Genomic DNA, 15,093 nt, shown 5'->3' with positions numbered 1-15,093 from the left:
GGAAAACTTGTTTATTTCCCGTCCCCCAGCGAAAGGTGAGAGTTCCGACTTGGCATCTGCCATTACCTCCCTGGCCAGAAAGTCAAGGGGCCCCGCCAGAAGATAAGAATTTTCTCTGGGATAACGCCCAGCCACGAAAGTGAAGAGGATTATGAGACATGGGTAGAACAAACTTCGCAGATGTTAAGTGAGAGAGGCAGTGCCCGGATGATGAAAAGCGACAGTAATTGGTTGAAAGTTTGCCGCGAGTGGCGGCGGAGGTAGTTCTTGACGTGAAGGATAACCAGCCCTCGGTCTCTAACGTTGAGTATTTGGAGGCATTCGAGAGTGCTTTTGGGTTGACAGGGAGCTCCTAGGGGACAAAGTAGGTATGGACCCTCAGTTTGACAGGACTGATAGGGAGAGACAACCCTCCAACTCAGGTGACAGACAAAGCAGAGGGCTGCGAGCTGCGGGGGGTCCGCAAAAGGAGGGGCGGCCGGATGTGTGCGCGATAACTGTGGGGAAGAAGACCACTTCCGGCAGGAATGTGAGAGGCAGGAAACCCCTCGGAGGGTGCGTCCCTGGGTATCCAAGCAGGGCGATGTGTCGGGAAACGTAGAGGAGACTCAATGAGGGAACGGCCTGGGGTCTCTGTGGGAGCACGTTCCCAGCAATTTATCAAAGAAACCACGAAAGCAAAAGAGCTGATTCCGGAGGGATCAGTGGGACCTGCTCAGTGTATCACTGCAGAGTCTGTACTGAAAACATACTCGACACGGGCTCGCAGGTCACGGTACTATACCGTTCGTTTAACCATCAGTATCTTAAGCTATTGAGCTTGACCCCATTCAGTGCGCTGGAGATTTGGGGCATCATTGCTGCTGATTATCCGACTGCTGTGTACTTGTAAGTGAGACTGGAGTTTTCAGAATCTAATGTGGGAGTCTCTGAAGTCCTGGAGACGTTACAGCCGGTTTTGAACCATAGAACCATAGAACATTACAGCACAGAAACACACCTTCTGGTCCGTCCTGGCTTTGCCGAAACATTTTTCTGCATAGTCCCAGTGACCTGCACCTGGCCCAAATCCCTTCAAACCATCCCATCCACATATCTGTCCAACTACTTCTTAAATGTCAAAAGTCAACCCGGATTCACCTCTTCATCTGGCAGCACATTCCACACTCCAAACACTCTCTGCGTGAAAAGCAGCCCCAACCCCAAAAGTTCCCTTTAAACTTTTCTCCTTTCACCCTTAACCCATGACCTCTGCTTATTTTTTCTCCCCTGGCCTCAGTGGAGAAAACCTGCTTGCATTCACTCTATCTATACCCATCATAATTTTATACACCTCTATCAAATCTCCCCTCATTCGTCTACGCTCCAGGGAATAAAGTTCTAACCTATTCCACATTTTTTTCTGTAACTCAGTTTCTCACGTCCGGTAAACATCCTTGTAAAACTTCTCTGCACACCTTCAACCTGATTAATATCCGTCCTGTAATTAGGTGACCAGAATTGCACACAATACTCTAAATTCTGTCTCACAATTGTCTTATACGTCCTCACCATTACATTGCATCTCTTAAACTCAATCCTTTGATTTATAAAGGCCAATGTACCAAAAACTCTCTTTGCAACCCTATCGACCTGAGATGCCACTTTTAGGGAATGATGTATCTGTACTCCCAGATCCCTCTGATCTACTGCACTCCTCAGTGTCCTACCATTTACTTTGCATGTTCTAACTTGGTTTGACATTTCGAATTGCAATATCTCACACGTCCGTATTAAACTCCATGTGCCATTTTTCTGCCCATTCCACCAACTGGTCAAAATCCCTCTGTAATCTTTAAAAACATTCCTCACTATTCACTACCCCTCCAATCTTTGTATCATCAGCAAATTTGCTGATCCAATTTGCCACTAACCTCCCATGCCTAACCTTGTTAAAGGTCTTACTGAAATCCATGTGTACAACATCCACTGCCTTCCCTTCATCCACTTTCCTGGTATCTTCCTCGAAAAACTCTAACAGATTGGTTAAACATGACCTACCAAGCCCGAAGCTGTGCTGTTTTTTTTTTTCTAATCAGTCCGTGTGTATCCAAATACATGTCGATCCTAGCTCTTAGCGTTCCTTCCAATAATTTACCTAATACCGATGTCAAATGTACCGGCCTATAATTCTCCAGCCCACTTTCTGAGCCTTTTTTAAACAACGGAACGACATGAGCTATCCTCCACTCCTCCAGCACCTGACACGTGGATTACGACGTTAAATATTTCTGCAAGGGCCGCGGCAATTTCAACACGAGTCTCCTTTAAGGTCCGAGGGAATACCGTGTCAGCTCCTGGGGATTTATCTATTCTGATTTGCCTCAAGACAGCAAGCACCTCCTCCTCTTTAATCTATATGAGTTCCATGAACTCTCTACTTGTTTGCCTTCTTTCCATAAACGACATTCCAGTTTCCTGAGTAAATCTAGATGCGAGAAAAGCAACATTTAATATCTCTCACGTTTCTTTTGGTTCCATACGTAGCCGACCACTCTGAACTTCAAGAGGACCAACTTTTACCCTTAGTATCCTTTTGCTCTTAACATACCTGTAGAAGTTCTTAGGATTAGCCTCCTCCCTGACTGCCAAAGCAACATCATGTCTTTTCGCCCTCCTGATTTATTGTTTTTTTTTATGTATTGGAGGGTCTATAATACAGCCTTTTAATGTGCTCATACCTTTTCTGTTTCTCATCTCCACCCACATGGCCTCAGTCGTCATGCCCTCTAATCTGTCTTGTCGAAGCACTGCTGTAATATTTTCCCCCAATATCAAAGCCACCACCCCAGCCTTCATTCATCTGCCTCGATCCCGTCTGAAACATCGGAACCCTGGAACACTGAGCTGCCAGTCCTGCCCCTCCTGTAGCAAAGTTTCAGTCATGGTTATGATGTCATAACTCCACATGTCAATCCAGGCCCTCATCTCTTTTTTCTTTTCCACAATATTCCTTGCTTTGAAATATACACACCTCAGAAGATTGCTAGCACAACACACAACCATACTATTTATGAGTTTGCATGAACTACTAACATAATTTATTTTTACCCCCGTTCCACTATCTGCTCTGACAATCTGGCTCCCACCCCTTTGCAAAACTCGTTTAAACCCTCCCCAACAACACTAGCAAAACTCCATGCAAGTATATTGCTCCCCCTGTAGTTCAGGTGTAACCCGTCTCTCTTGTGCAGGCACTACCTGCCCCAAAACAGGTCCCAATGATCTAGAAATCTGAAACCCTGCCCCCTACACCAGTTTCTCACGTGTTCGGCCAGAGCATCCTACTCTTACCCTCACTGGCACGTGGCACACGCAGCATCCGGGAGATTACTACCCTCGAAGTCCTGTTTTTCAACTTCCTATCAAACACTCAAGACTCACTCTTCAGGACCTCCTGACCATTTCTACCTATGTCATTGGTACCGAAGTGTATCACAACATCTGCCTGATCACCCTCACACTTCAGAATGCTGTGTACGCGATCAGAGACATACCTGACCCTGACACCCGGGAGGCAACAAACCATCCGGCAGGCTCTGTCTCGACCCCTGTATCTTCTGCCTATGGAACCCTGACTATGGAGTCCCCTATCACTACCGCTGTTAGGAGCTGAAGCTGGATGCACTTCTTGCAGTTATCGTTGTCAGACACATCCTGAAAGAGGAGTATTCCAACATCCAGCCTGGCATATTCTCTCATCTGAACAACATCAAAAAGAAAAAGAAAAACAGAAACTTGCTGGAGCCTACCCTCGCCTCTGATTGCTTCTCGCCAAAGCCGTCAGATTCTGACGCACTTCACTGCAACAATGGACGCCCCGATGATGGCCGCTGCAGATGATGGCTTCCTTTTAAACCTGGCCGCGCTACGTCACGCGCCTGCGCAGTAAGCCTCTTCTTCACTATCAGTTGCAGTAAAGAAAATGACCCTTCGCGCTGCTTCAGTCTTCCATTCTCAGCCTCTTGACTCGATTCACCTTCGTTATGAAGGTAAAAGACGCGTTAGCCTGCATGGAGGAGAGTTGACGGAGCTGGACTATTTTCCGCAGTGCGGCGGACCGCAGGAGCACAATTCCTAAATCGTTGTTTCCCAACAGTTTTCCCACCCACCTTGATATTTTTTGTCACTAGCTTGTTTGTATATTTCATCGTAAAAGTTTCTAATCTGCTGTTTTCCCAGTGGCTTTTGCCCTGTTATATGCCTTCTCTTCTGCTTTTACGTTCTGACACGATTGTCCTAATTTGTCATTTCTGTATTTATTTGTTTGTAGAATGCAGGTGTTCTGCATTTGCCGCTGTTTTATCAGGAAATCGCCGCATTTCTGCCCTGCAGACAATCCTGGCAGCGTATCCATCAGTTTTTATTTGGCCAAGACCTTGCTCATACCACTGTAATTTCCTTTCCTCCACTGAAACACTGCTGCGTCACACACCAATTTTCCCCATCATATTTGAAATCAAACGCAACTATAGTCTGATAACTGCTTCACAAACGTTCGTTTGACTTCAGCGCCCCAAGCATTTCCGAATCCTTTCACAGGACCCAATCTGGTAGGCTGATCCACAAGTCGGCGTAAGAACGACAAACTATCTAGTAACCCTACAAGAGAGGAGGCTCTACCTATATTATATATATATATATATATATATATATATATATATATATATATATATCCTACAGTGAGAGGGGGAACAGCTAGAGGTCGTGGTGCATATGGATACCAATGAAAAAGGTCCTGAAAAAGACTACTTGGAGTCAGGGAGGCTGTTGAGAAGCTGGACCGCAAAGCTGGTAATCTCCGGATTATTGACTGTCACAACGGGACAGGAATAGAATGGGATGGAGGATAAATGCGTGGCTGAAGGATTGGAGCAGCGAACATGGATTCAGATTTCTGGATCTTTGGGACCTCTTTTGAGGCAGGTGTGACCTGTACAAATAGAAAGCGTTGCATTTGTATCCCAAGGGGACCAATATCCTGCTGGGGAGGTTTGCTAAGCTAATGGAGAGAGTCTCAATAGAATTGTTGGATGATAGGAACCGAACTGAAGAATAGGACGTGAAAATAGAAAAAAATAGAAAATAAAAATTCACAAATAGAAAAAAAATTGTAGGCAGCGCTTGAGTGAGGACAGGCATGTGCGTGTGTGAGTGAGTGTCTGATCGAGAAGGGACGCGCTGAGACCGGAGGTTAGAGATGTGTCTATTCTCACGCAATGAGTATTGTGAACAAAGCGGATGAGTTTTAAGCGTGGATCAGTACTTCTAGCTTCAATGTGCTGGCTATTGCAGGGACTTGGATGGCTCACGGATAGGGAGTGAGGCAAAAGAAAAGGGGGCGTGGCACGTTTTAACAGAGAGTGTGTCACGGCAGCAAAACAGTTGGACAGCATGGAGGAATTGTCTACGGGGACTTTGTGGTGGAGGTTAGGAACAGGAAGGGTCAATATATTTACTGGGTGTCTTTGTAAGCCGTAACAGGGATATCGAAGCGCAGATGGGGACAAATTCTGGAAAGTTGTAATAACAGCAGAGTTGTCGTAATGGGAGACGTTAAATTCCCAAATATCGATTGTTATCACCCCTGAGCATGGGTTTAGATGAGGTGGAGTTTGCTAGGTATGTTCATGAAGCTCCCTTTTCAAAATATGTAGATAAGCCTACATTTCTGGTGAATGTACTTTGTGTTGTATTGGGAAATGAAGAAATGAAAATGGTCGGGTGTCAGATCACTCAGTGGGAGAGAATGTTGAAGGTAGTGATCATAGTTCTATCTTCCTTAGACAGACTTATTGTAGAGAGATAGAATTAGACAATTTAGAAAAGCTTTTGAGTGGAGTAAGCGGAATTGTGAGGCTATCAGGGAGGAAATTGGAAGCTTAAATTAGGAACAGATTAACACAGATTATGTATGAAATTTAGCAAAAGTTCAGGGTATATTTTTGTGGCGTTTGACAGTGACTCTTACTTCAGTGGTTGGTAAGATGAAGGAGAAGATCTTAACAGGCAGGATTTTTGATCATTTGGAGAGTTATGATACGATTAGGATCAGTCAGCATCATTTTGTCGAGGGTTGGTCTTCCCTGCCAAGCCTGATTGCATTTTTTGAGGAGGTCAATCAACAAGCAGTCGAAGAACGAATCCAGTGTATCTGGATTTCATCAAGGCATTTAATTAGGTGCCCCATATAAGCCTAATTGAAAAAGAAAGGAGGCATGGGATCCAAGGGGCATTACTTTGTTATCCACAGCGGTCTTGCACACCGAAGGCAAACAGTGGTTGTAGACCGGTCGTATTCTGTATGGATTCGATGACCAATGGTTGTGTCGCAGTGATCGGTGCTGGGACCTTTATTCTTCCCGGTTTTTATAATTGCCCTGGATGGGGAGCTGGATGGAATGGTTTGTGAATTTGCTGATAACACAATGGTTTGAGGTGTTGTGGGTAGTGTGCAGGGCTGTCAGATGTTACAGTGGGACATTGATAGAATGCAAAACTGTGCATTGAAGTGACAGATGTAGTTCAACGTACGTAAATGTGAAGTGGTTCATTTTGTTAGGTCAAATATGATGGCAAAATATACTATTACTGGTAAGACTATGCAGTGTCAATTTGCAGTAGTGTTTTGGGGTCCAAGGCCAGGAAGCTCAAAGCGGCTGCGTAGGTTGACCCTGTGGTTCACAAGGCATACAGTGCATTCTCCTTCAACAAACGTGGGATTGTGCTTAAGTACTGAGAGGTAATGTTGTAGCTATTTTGTATCCTATTCACACCCCAGTTGGAGTACTCAGATCTGGAGGCCTCTCTACAGGATGGATCTGGAAACCAAAGAAAGTGTGCAGAGCAGATTCACAAGTATGTTGCCTAGATTGGGGAGCATGCCTTATGAGATTGATCTTTTGTCCTTGGAGAGAAGGGGGGTGAGTGGTGACCTTATAGAGCTGTATAAGGTGATGAGATGCATTGATCATCTGGATAGTCAAAGGCTTTATACTAGGTTTGAAATGGCTATCACAAGAGGGCACAGCTTTAGGCTGCTGGAAGGAGGTGCAGCGGAGTTGTCAGGTTACGTTTTTCACGCGAGATTGGTGAGTGTGTGGAAGGGGCTGCCGGTGACGGTGGTGAAGGCGGATGAGCAAAGGGCTTTTTAAGCGTCTCCTGGATAGGCACATGGAGCTTATCCGTAACACGATGCTCTGTACAGCTTTGCCGTCCGAATTTCCTGTATTGTGCTGTAGATTTTCTATGTTTCCATAATGGCTAACTGATATTTTCTGCTTGTAAAATGAGCATATCCTTCCATTTTCCTCATAGAAAAAAAGTCTGTCTTGGCTAATTTTAAAGGCCACTTATCCTTATGCCTCTACCACCACTCCAGGAACCGCATCGCATGGACCCACCACGCCCTGAGTAAATGTCATGCTTGTAAACGTGTCAACGTTTCTGTGTCATCTGTAAGATTATTACTTAGCCGAATTGCTGACATCCGATTCAGTTACATATATCACTGTTCCAGGGAAGGACTCACTTTCGGACATTAACTATGGAATGTTTTTTATGCTTTGTGTATAAAATGCGATTCGCGGGTTACAGCATAAATTCTCTGCTCACAAACTTCCACTTGCTGGCGGAATACAAATCTACGTTTTTATTCTTGCAGATTAGTGAATCCAGCAGCAGAGTTACTGAATTACTAGTCCACGAACAGATGTTCCTACCAAGCTGAACATTCTTGTAGTACCTCAGCATAAAACGTCTTCTGTTCTTTCCATTTCTTCTATATTTAAAAATAATAATGCTGTTCTATTATTTCAGTATCATTCGAGCACAATCTGCCCTATTGGAATGACAAAATTTTCATTTCCTCGGCTATATTTCCAACTGGACTTTTAACAGGCTCCCTCAACATCTACAACTCAATCACGTCTGTGTCGTCTGCAAGAGTATCTATGAGTCACTCCCATTTTCGACCAAGTCAAACGCAAGGACATTTCCAACAATTCTCACATGCAGAATGGATGTCCTCCATCACTGCCCTCTGTACTTTACTTGAAGCCATGCTATTTTTACTAACCGGTGGGTAGATTGTGCCTGCCACATGATTATGCTGTCATTGAGGCTCTGCTGGGCATGATGTAATGGCCTGGTGATGGTGGAGTGACGTAATTTCCCCGCCACTTTGAGGTCATGGGATAGGTTTTTTCTCAACAGTGTATAAAAGGGGAAAGCCGCACTGCGACGCGCGGCAGTTCGTGGTTGAATTTGCCAGTGACTCCGTACCGTTGCGAATTCGATGAGCTGACGCAGATTTGCTTTAACGTGGAATTTTACTTTCTGCCTTATGTCAAAGGTTGATCCGGCAATTCAGAAAATTACTGCCAGTTAAACTTCAGTCGGAGAGAAAAGAATTATCTAAGTGCGGAGAACCCGAAAGATTGAGGAATGTTGACTTTGTCGGTGAAATAGTTTCGACATTGTTTGATCCTCCTTCGGAAAGAATTAGTCATCTGTAACCATACTAGTCCCTGTTGTAAGAGCAGAAATGACTGGGTGCAGGGTTTCGCCAAAGAAAGGTCAGTGCCTTTAAACCATCTTATTTTCTTCATCGCAAGTCCTCCGGGTAAGGCATACTTTGGCTGGGATTGGCAGTAACGCAATAAAAGAATTTATACCACAAGAAAGTCTCTCCGAAGCGACTGAGTAAAACATTTGGACTTTCGTATTACTTCTTCTAAGAATATATTTATTCACAATCGCTTTAAGATCTGTTTTCGCTTTATCGCTTTCAGAACTGTTCAAGCTGCCGCACAGCAGCCGACTTCCGGTTATGTTCGTCGATTTTTTACTTCTGGAATTTTTTTTAAAAAAGAGGTCTCAATAGATTAATTGCTGCTGGAACGTAGAAATTGGGGGCTTGTGGGATAAACTATTTTGAGCTTAAATGCTTATTTAATTTTCGAACGGTGTTTTGGAAAGTGTTAGACCCGATTATTTTGTTTGATTGGCTTTTGAGTCGTATTCGGCAATAATGAGCATTGACGAATTCCGGGCATCGCCAGATCTGGAGTTATTAGCGAAGGCGAAAACGTGTGATGTATCTGAAACTGCTAGTATCTTGGAACTTACAGGTATCACGAAAGATACAACAATGTCTGTCATTCAGAGAGAAATAGCGCAACACTTCGTTGTTTCACATGTTTTCGATGTATCGATTTTAGATAAGTTTCCTGTGAGTAAAGCAGCGATTCAATTACACCTGAAACAAGCAGCAATAGGAAAGCGTAACATAGAAGCTGAAGTAAAACAGAAGGAATTTGGAAGCTAACGTGGATCTCAGTCGATTAGAAGCTGAAAATAAAAAGAAACATTTAGAAGCTGATTTGGAATTACGCTGGTTCGAAGCTGAGAATAAACAGAGGGAATTTGAACTTGCGATGTCGGAATTAAAGACTGAGAGTCAGTCTCCTGGTTCTAGAAACAAGTTTTTTGTTAGTCAGGAAATTAGATTGTCCCGCCATTTTGTGAAAAAGAAGTATAAAAATGTTTGCAACATTTTGTAACAGTTGCGCTGATTTCAGAGTGGCCGGGAAATAAATGATCAGTGCTGTTACTGAGTGTAATTAAGTGCAAAGCACCACAGGTTTATATAGCTTTAACTGTTTAGCAAGCACTTGATTATGATACTGTGAAAGTGTGCATATTGAAGGCATCTGATCTATTCCGAGAAGCATATAGAGAAAGATGCAGAAATTCGAAGAAATCAGTGGAAAAAATGCTTATGTGGAATTAGCCTCCAATAAAGTTGCATGTTTTGAGAGATGGGTTACCTCCAAAAATGTAAATGGGTAATATAATGAATTGAAAAAGCTGATTTTAATGGAACAATTTAAAAGGGGTATTCCTGATGAAATCAGGATATACGTAACTGAGAGAGACACTACTACATTTCAGGAGTGTGCTAAATTAGCTGAGGAGTATGTTTTAATCCATAAGAATACATTTATTCAGGTCAGATCATTTAAAAGGAAAAATTACACAGAGCTTCAAGGTAAACCAGAAATTAAATCAGGTGTTAGTCAGAAAGGTAAGATTGACGGAAAACCTGTGCAGGAAATCCAGTTTGGTCCCACTGTAATTATTGTAATTAACCAGGTCAAATAATAGCTAACTGTTTCCGGCTGAAAGAGCAGAAGGAAGCAGTCCCAGATGTGTGTGTGCCACATACCGAAACACCTGTATATCCAGAGGGTTTGATAAACACTAATGAAGCTTTGTTAGAGTCTGACCAAATTAGGAAGGGGTATGACCAGTTTAAAACTGAAGTGCTTGTATCCTGGAAAAAAGGATCTTCTCCGGTACCAATAAAAACCGTTAGGAATACTGGAGCTAATTAATCGCTGATGTTAGACAGTGTGTTAAATGTGTTAAAATGTAACGAGGAGCCTTACACCGCTGAGGGAAATTACATACGAGGTGTTGGGAGTGCCCTTATGCCTGTACATTTTCATGAAGTAACTTAAAGGTCAGGATTATTACAGGACTTGTTAAAGTAGGACTACAGCCTAGCTTAACTGTGAAGGATGTTTCTTTATTGTTAGGTAATGACATGGCAGGTCGTTACGTTTTTCCAGAAGTGCATTTGACAATAAAGTGAGAGGAACAACTGCTGAATGCTACACAGATTGTTCCTGTGAGCTATGGCTAAATAGATTGATGTTCAGAATGAAATTGTTACCCATGACTGTTTAACTCAGGATTCGAGTGTTCAGGATGTATCAGAAACTTTTTTACCTCATTGTTTGAACAAGATTCTTGGAGTAAGATTGACCATGAAGATTTGTCTCTTTCTCAGAAGGAAATGATAACAGAGGAGAGTAGAGACCCTGAGATTATTAAATTAAATGAACGAGCTCTACCGGATAGAGAACTGGATAAGGTGCCGGTAGAATATTATTTTCAGAAAGGAGTATTGATGAGGACGTGGAGATCGCCTACAATTCCTGCAAGTGATGAATGGAATATTGTTCACTAGGTAGTTGTGCCTGCAGTTTATCGAAATTAGATGATAACTTTAGCCCATAGCGTGCCCTTATTCGGACATGAAGGATTGAGGAAAAAAGCAAAAGATTTTAAAACATTTTTGCTGGCCTGGTTTGAGAAAAGACGTGGTGACGTATTGCTGAAGGTGTCAGACTTGCCAAATTCTGGGTAAACCATATCAAGTTACACTAGTAGCTCCATTGCAACCTATTCCAGCATTCGGTGAACCATTTTCTAAAATTATTATATGATTGTGTCGTCCATTACCAAAAACAAAAACAGGTTATCAGTCCTTGCTGACTATCATCTGCAGTGCGTCCAGGTTTCCAGAGGCGGTACCGCTTAGAAATATAACAATTGAAACAGGAATAAAGGCTCTTATAAAATCCTTTACTTATTTTGGGTTACCTAAGGAAATACAATCTGATCAAGGCAGTAATTTTATGTATGGATTGTTGCAACAGATAGTTTATAAATTGTTAGCTAAGCAAATAACTTCGTCTGCATATCATCCCAAATCGAAAGATGCCTTGGAGAGATTTCATTCTACCCTCAAGAATATGATTAGGAGATATTGTGTGGAAAATGAAAATGATTGGGATGTGGATATATGCTTGCTTCTATTTGCAGTAAGGCAGTCGGACTGAATCCTTACGTTTCAGTCCATTTGAATTGGTATTTGCGCATATTGTTAGAGAACCATTAACTTTATTAAAAGAACAATGGATTAATAAAGAGGTACACAATAATTTGTTGCAGTACTTTTTAATATTTAAGGATAGATTACATAAATCTTGTAGCTTAGCCAGGGAAAATTTAATATTGGTTCAGGAGAAAATGAAAACCTGGTACAATAAAGTAGTTTAGGCTGAGGACGTTCAATACTGGAGATATGGTGCTGGTTCTTTTCCCAGTGCAGACGATTCCTTTACATGCTACATTTCATGGTCCTTATGCAATTACTTCTAAAATCAATGAGGTGGATTCCGTGATAAAAACAGATTGTAGAAGGGCAACTCAACTTTTCCATATAAATACGATACAGTCATATTATGAGAAACAGTCTGCTACTGTGATTGTTGTGGTCAATTCTAATGGGTCCGACTTACTAGAACATAATAGATGATTCATCTGAAACTCAGTTTCAACGTAACATTGTTTCTGTCAGGTTGGCAAACTCAACTCTTCTGAAAATATTGATGGAAAATTAGGACATTTACAGCCAGAGTAGAAGCAACAGATGAAGCAATTAATGTTTAAGTATAAACATTTATTTTCAGACGTTCCTAGAAGGACCACAGCAGCTTCACATGATGTAGATGTTGGAGATGCCGAAACAATAAAACATCATCCATACAGGATGACCATGGAAAAATGTGAACTTGCTGAGAAAGAAATTAGATATATGTTAGAGAGTAATATTATTCAAACTTCTAACTCGAATTGGGGTTCACCTTGTGTTATGGTGACTAAAACAGACGGCAGTATTAGGTTTTATACATATTACAGGAAGGTGAATGCTGTGACGAAAGCAGATGCATATCCAAATCCGAGAGTAAATGATTGTGTAGATAAAGTCGGAAAAGCAAAGTTCCTGACAAAGATTGATTAATTAAAATGGGATTGTTGTGTTCCAATAACGGATAGAGGTAGAAATATTTCTGCATTTGTAACTCCATCTGGGTTATATGAATATAGTGTTTTTCCATTTGGGTTGAAGAATGCCCCAGGTCCTTTCCAGCGGATGATTAAATGTGATTCAGGGATTGAAAGACACAGATGCCTATAGTGACAATGTAATTACAGAAAATGATACTTGGGAAGCACGCTTTACTGCAGAGGAAAAAAATATTTGAAAGACTTTCCAAAGCTAACGCAACTATTAATTTAGCTGAAAGTGAATTTGCAAATGCCACTGTGTCTTACCTTATTTCTGTTGTAAGTCCAGGCTTGGTTAAGGAAAACGGTTAAGAAAATACATTAAACTCCAATTTAGCAATAAAAACTTAATGTAGCAGGAGTTCAATATTTTGATAACGCTTAATAATGGCAGAGATACTGTGATTGCTGATTGTCTATATCGATGTTGAGAACGCACTGTATTGTTTTATGGAGAGATATTTTAACATTTGTACCGCTCCTAGTGTGTAATAATTTGTAAGATGCTGTATGATAATACAATGTATACTGTGTACGTTGTAAATTTTATTTATTTTTTCTTCTGTAAATAGTTAATTTTTAAAATTTTGTTCATGACAGACATTTTCTTTTAGAGGGAGGTATTACGTACCCGTTTGTGTCCGTCACATGACCATGATGTAATTGAGACTCTGCTGGGCATACTGTTGTGATCTTGTGATGGCAGAGTGAGGTAATTTTCCCGCCAGTAACAGGTCATGTAATAGTCTATTTTTTCAACAGGGTATAAAGGGGGAACACATTCGTGTGACGCAGGGCAGTTCGTGGTTGAATTTGCCAGTGACTCCATTCCGCTGTGTGTTCAATGTAATGACGCAGTTATGTTTTAAAGCATAGTTTTAGATTCTGCCTTAAGTCAACGTTGTTCGGGCAGTTCTGATCATCGCTTCCAGTTAAACTTCAGTCGGAGAGTAAAGAATTATCGAAGTTCGGAGAACACGAAAGATTGAGGAAAGTTGATTTCGACGGTGAAACAGTTTCGATATTGTTTGATCCTCCTTCGGAACGAATTAGTCATGGGTACACATGTTAGTCCCTGTTGTAAGAGCAGAAAGGACTGGGCGCACGGTTTCGCCAAGGAAAGGTCAGAGCCTTTAAGCCATCTTAGTTTCTTCATCGTAAATCCTCCGGGCAAGGCAAACTTTGGCTGGGATAGGCAGTATTGCAAAAAAAGAAGTTATACCACAAGAAAGTCTTTCAGAAGCGACAGGGTAAAACATTTGGACATTCACATTACTTCTTCTAAGAACATATTTATACATAATCGCTTTCAGAACTGTTCAAGCTGCCGCACAGCAGCCGGCTTCCGGTTAAGTTAGTCGTTTGTTTATTTTGGGTATGTTTTAGCAGTGTTTAATAAATGTTTTATGTGTAAAAATAAATAACACTGTCTCATATATTCATTGTTGCTGGAACGTAACTCTGTCCAAACCAACTCGGTCACATGACTCAGCCTACCGGAAAGGTTCATTCTCAAAGGTCTTACTTCCAGTTCAATTCCAACGTTCGGGCCTTGGATGACGCAATGCTCCACGGTCCGAGCGACCCGACGAATGGGACAATTTACAATGACCAATTAACCAATAAACACAGAGATGTTTGGAATGTGGGAGGAGTCAGGAGTACGCCGAAGACACCCAGGCAGTCACGCTTTACAGACAGCGGCGGGAAAAGAGTCGAATCGGAGAAGGAGAAAGTCCAAACTATGAGGGAGTCATCAATAAATAGACATCATGCGGCCTTTCCTCTGCAATTATCTTCCCCACATATAGAATGTACTCCATCCAATTGGACAGGTAGGACCGCCACTACAAAATTGTACCAGAATTTATTTAATTTCCCAGAGGCAATGAGATGGGGATTGCGGCTGGAGACGGACGATTGACGAGCCGTTTTGCCAGTGGGAGTTATTAAATTATTCTCGAGATGGCAGACAGATCTCCAAAGAAATCCGTTGCAAGCGGAGACTTGCATTCTGTCCACGGGAACCATTACTCCTTAACGGCTCAAAACACAGGCTCTTGGGATTAATCGCTCTCGCCAGGGGAAAGGGATGGAACTACGTTTTAACATTTAAGGAAAGATTACATAAAGCTTGTAGCTCAGCCAGGGAAATTTGAAAATTGGTTCAGGAGAAAATTAAAACCTGGTACGATAAAGACGCTTGGACGTTCAAGCCTGGAGATAAGGTGCTGGTTCTTTTCCCAGTGCAGACGAATCCTTTGCAAGCTAAATTCCATGGTCCTTATGAAATTACGTCTAAAATCAATGGGTACAACGGTCGTGTTGCGATGGTGATGTCAAGGCCTCGGA

Source organism: Hypanus sabinus, unplaced genomic scaffold (assembly GCF_030144855.1).
Source record: "Hypanus sabinus isolate sHypSab1 unplaced genomic scaffold, sHypSab1.hap1 scaffold_574, whole genome shotgun sequence".
In the NCBI taxonomy this organism is placed as follows: Eukaryota; Metazoa; Chordata; class Chondrichthyes; order Myliobatiformes; family Dasyatidae; genus Hypanus; species Hypanus sabinus.
The sequence above is the reverse complement of the archived record's forward strand: the minus strand, read 5'-3'. Positions refer to the sequence as shown.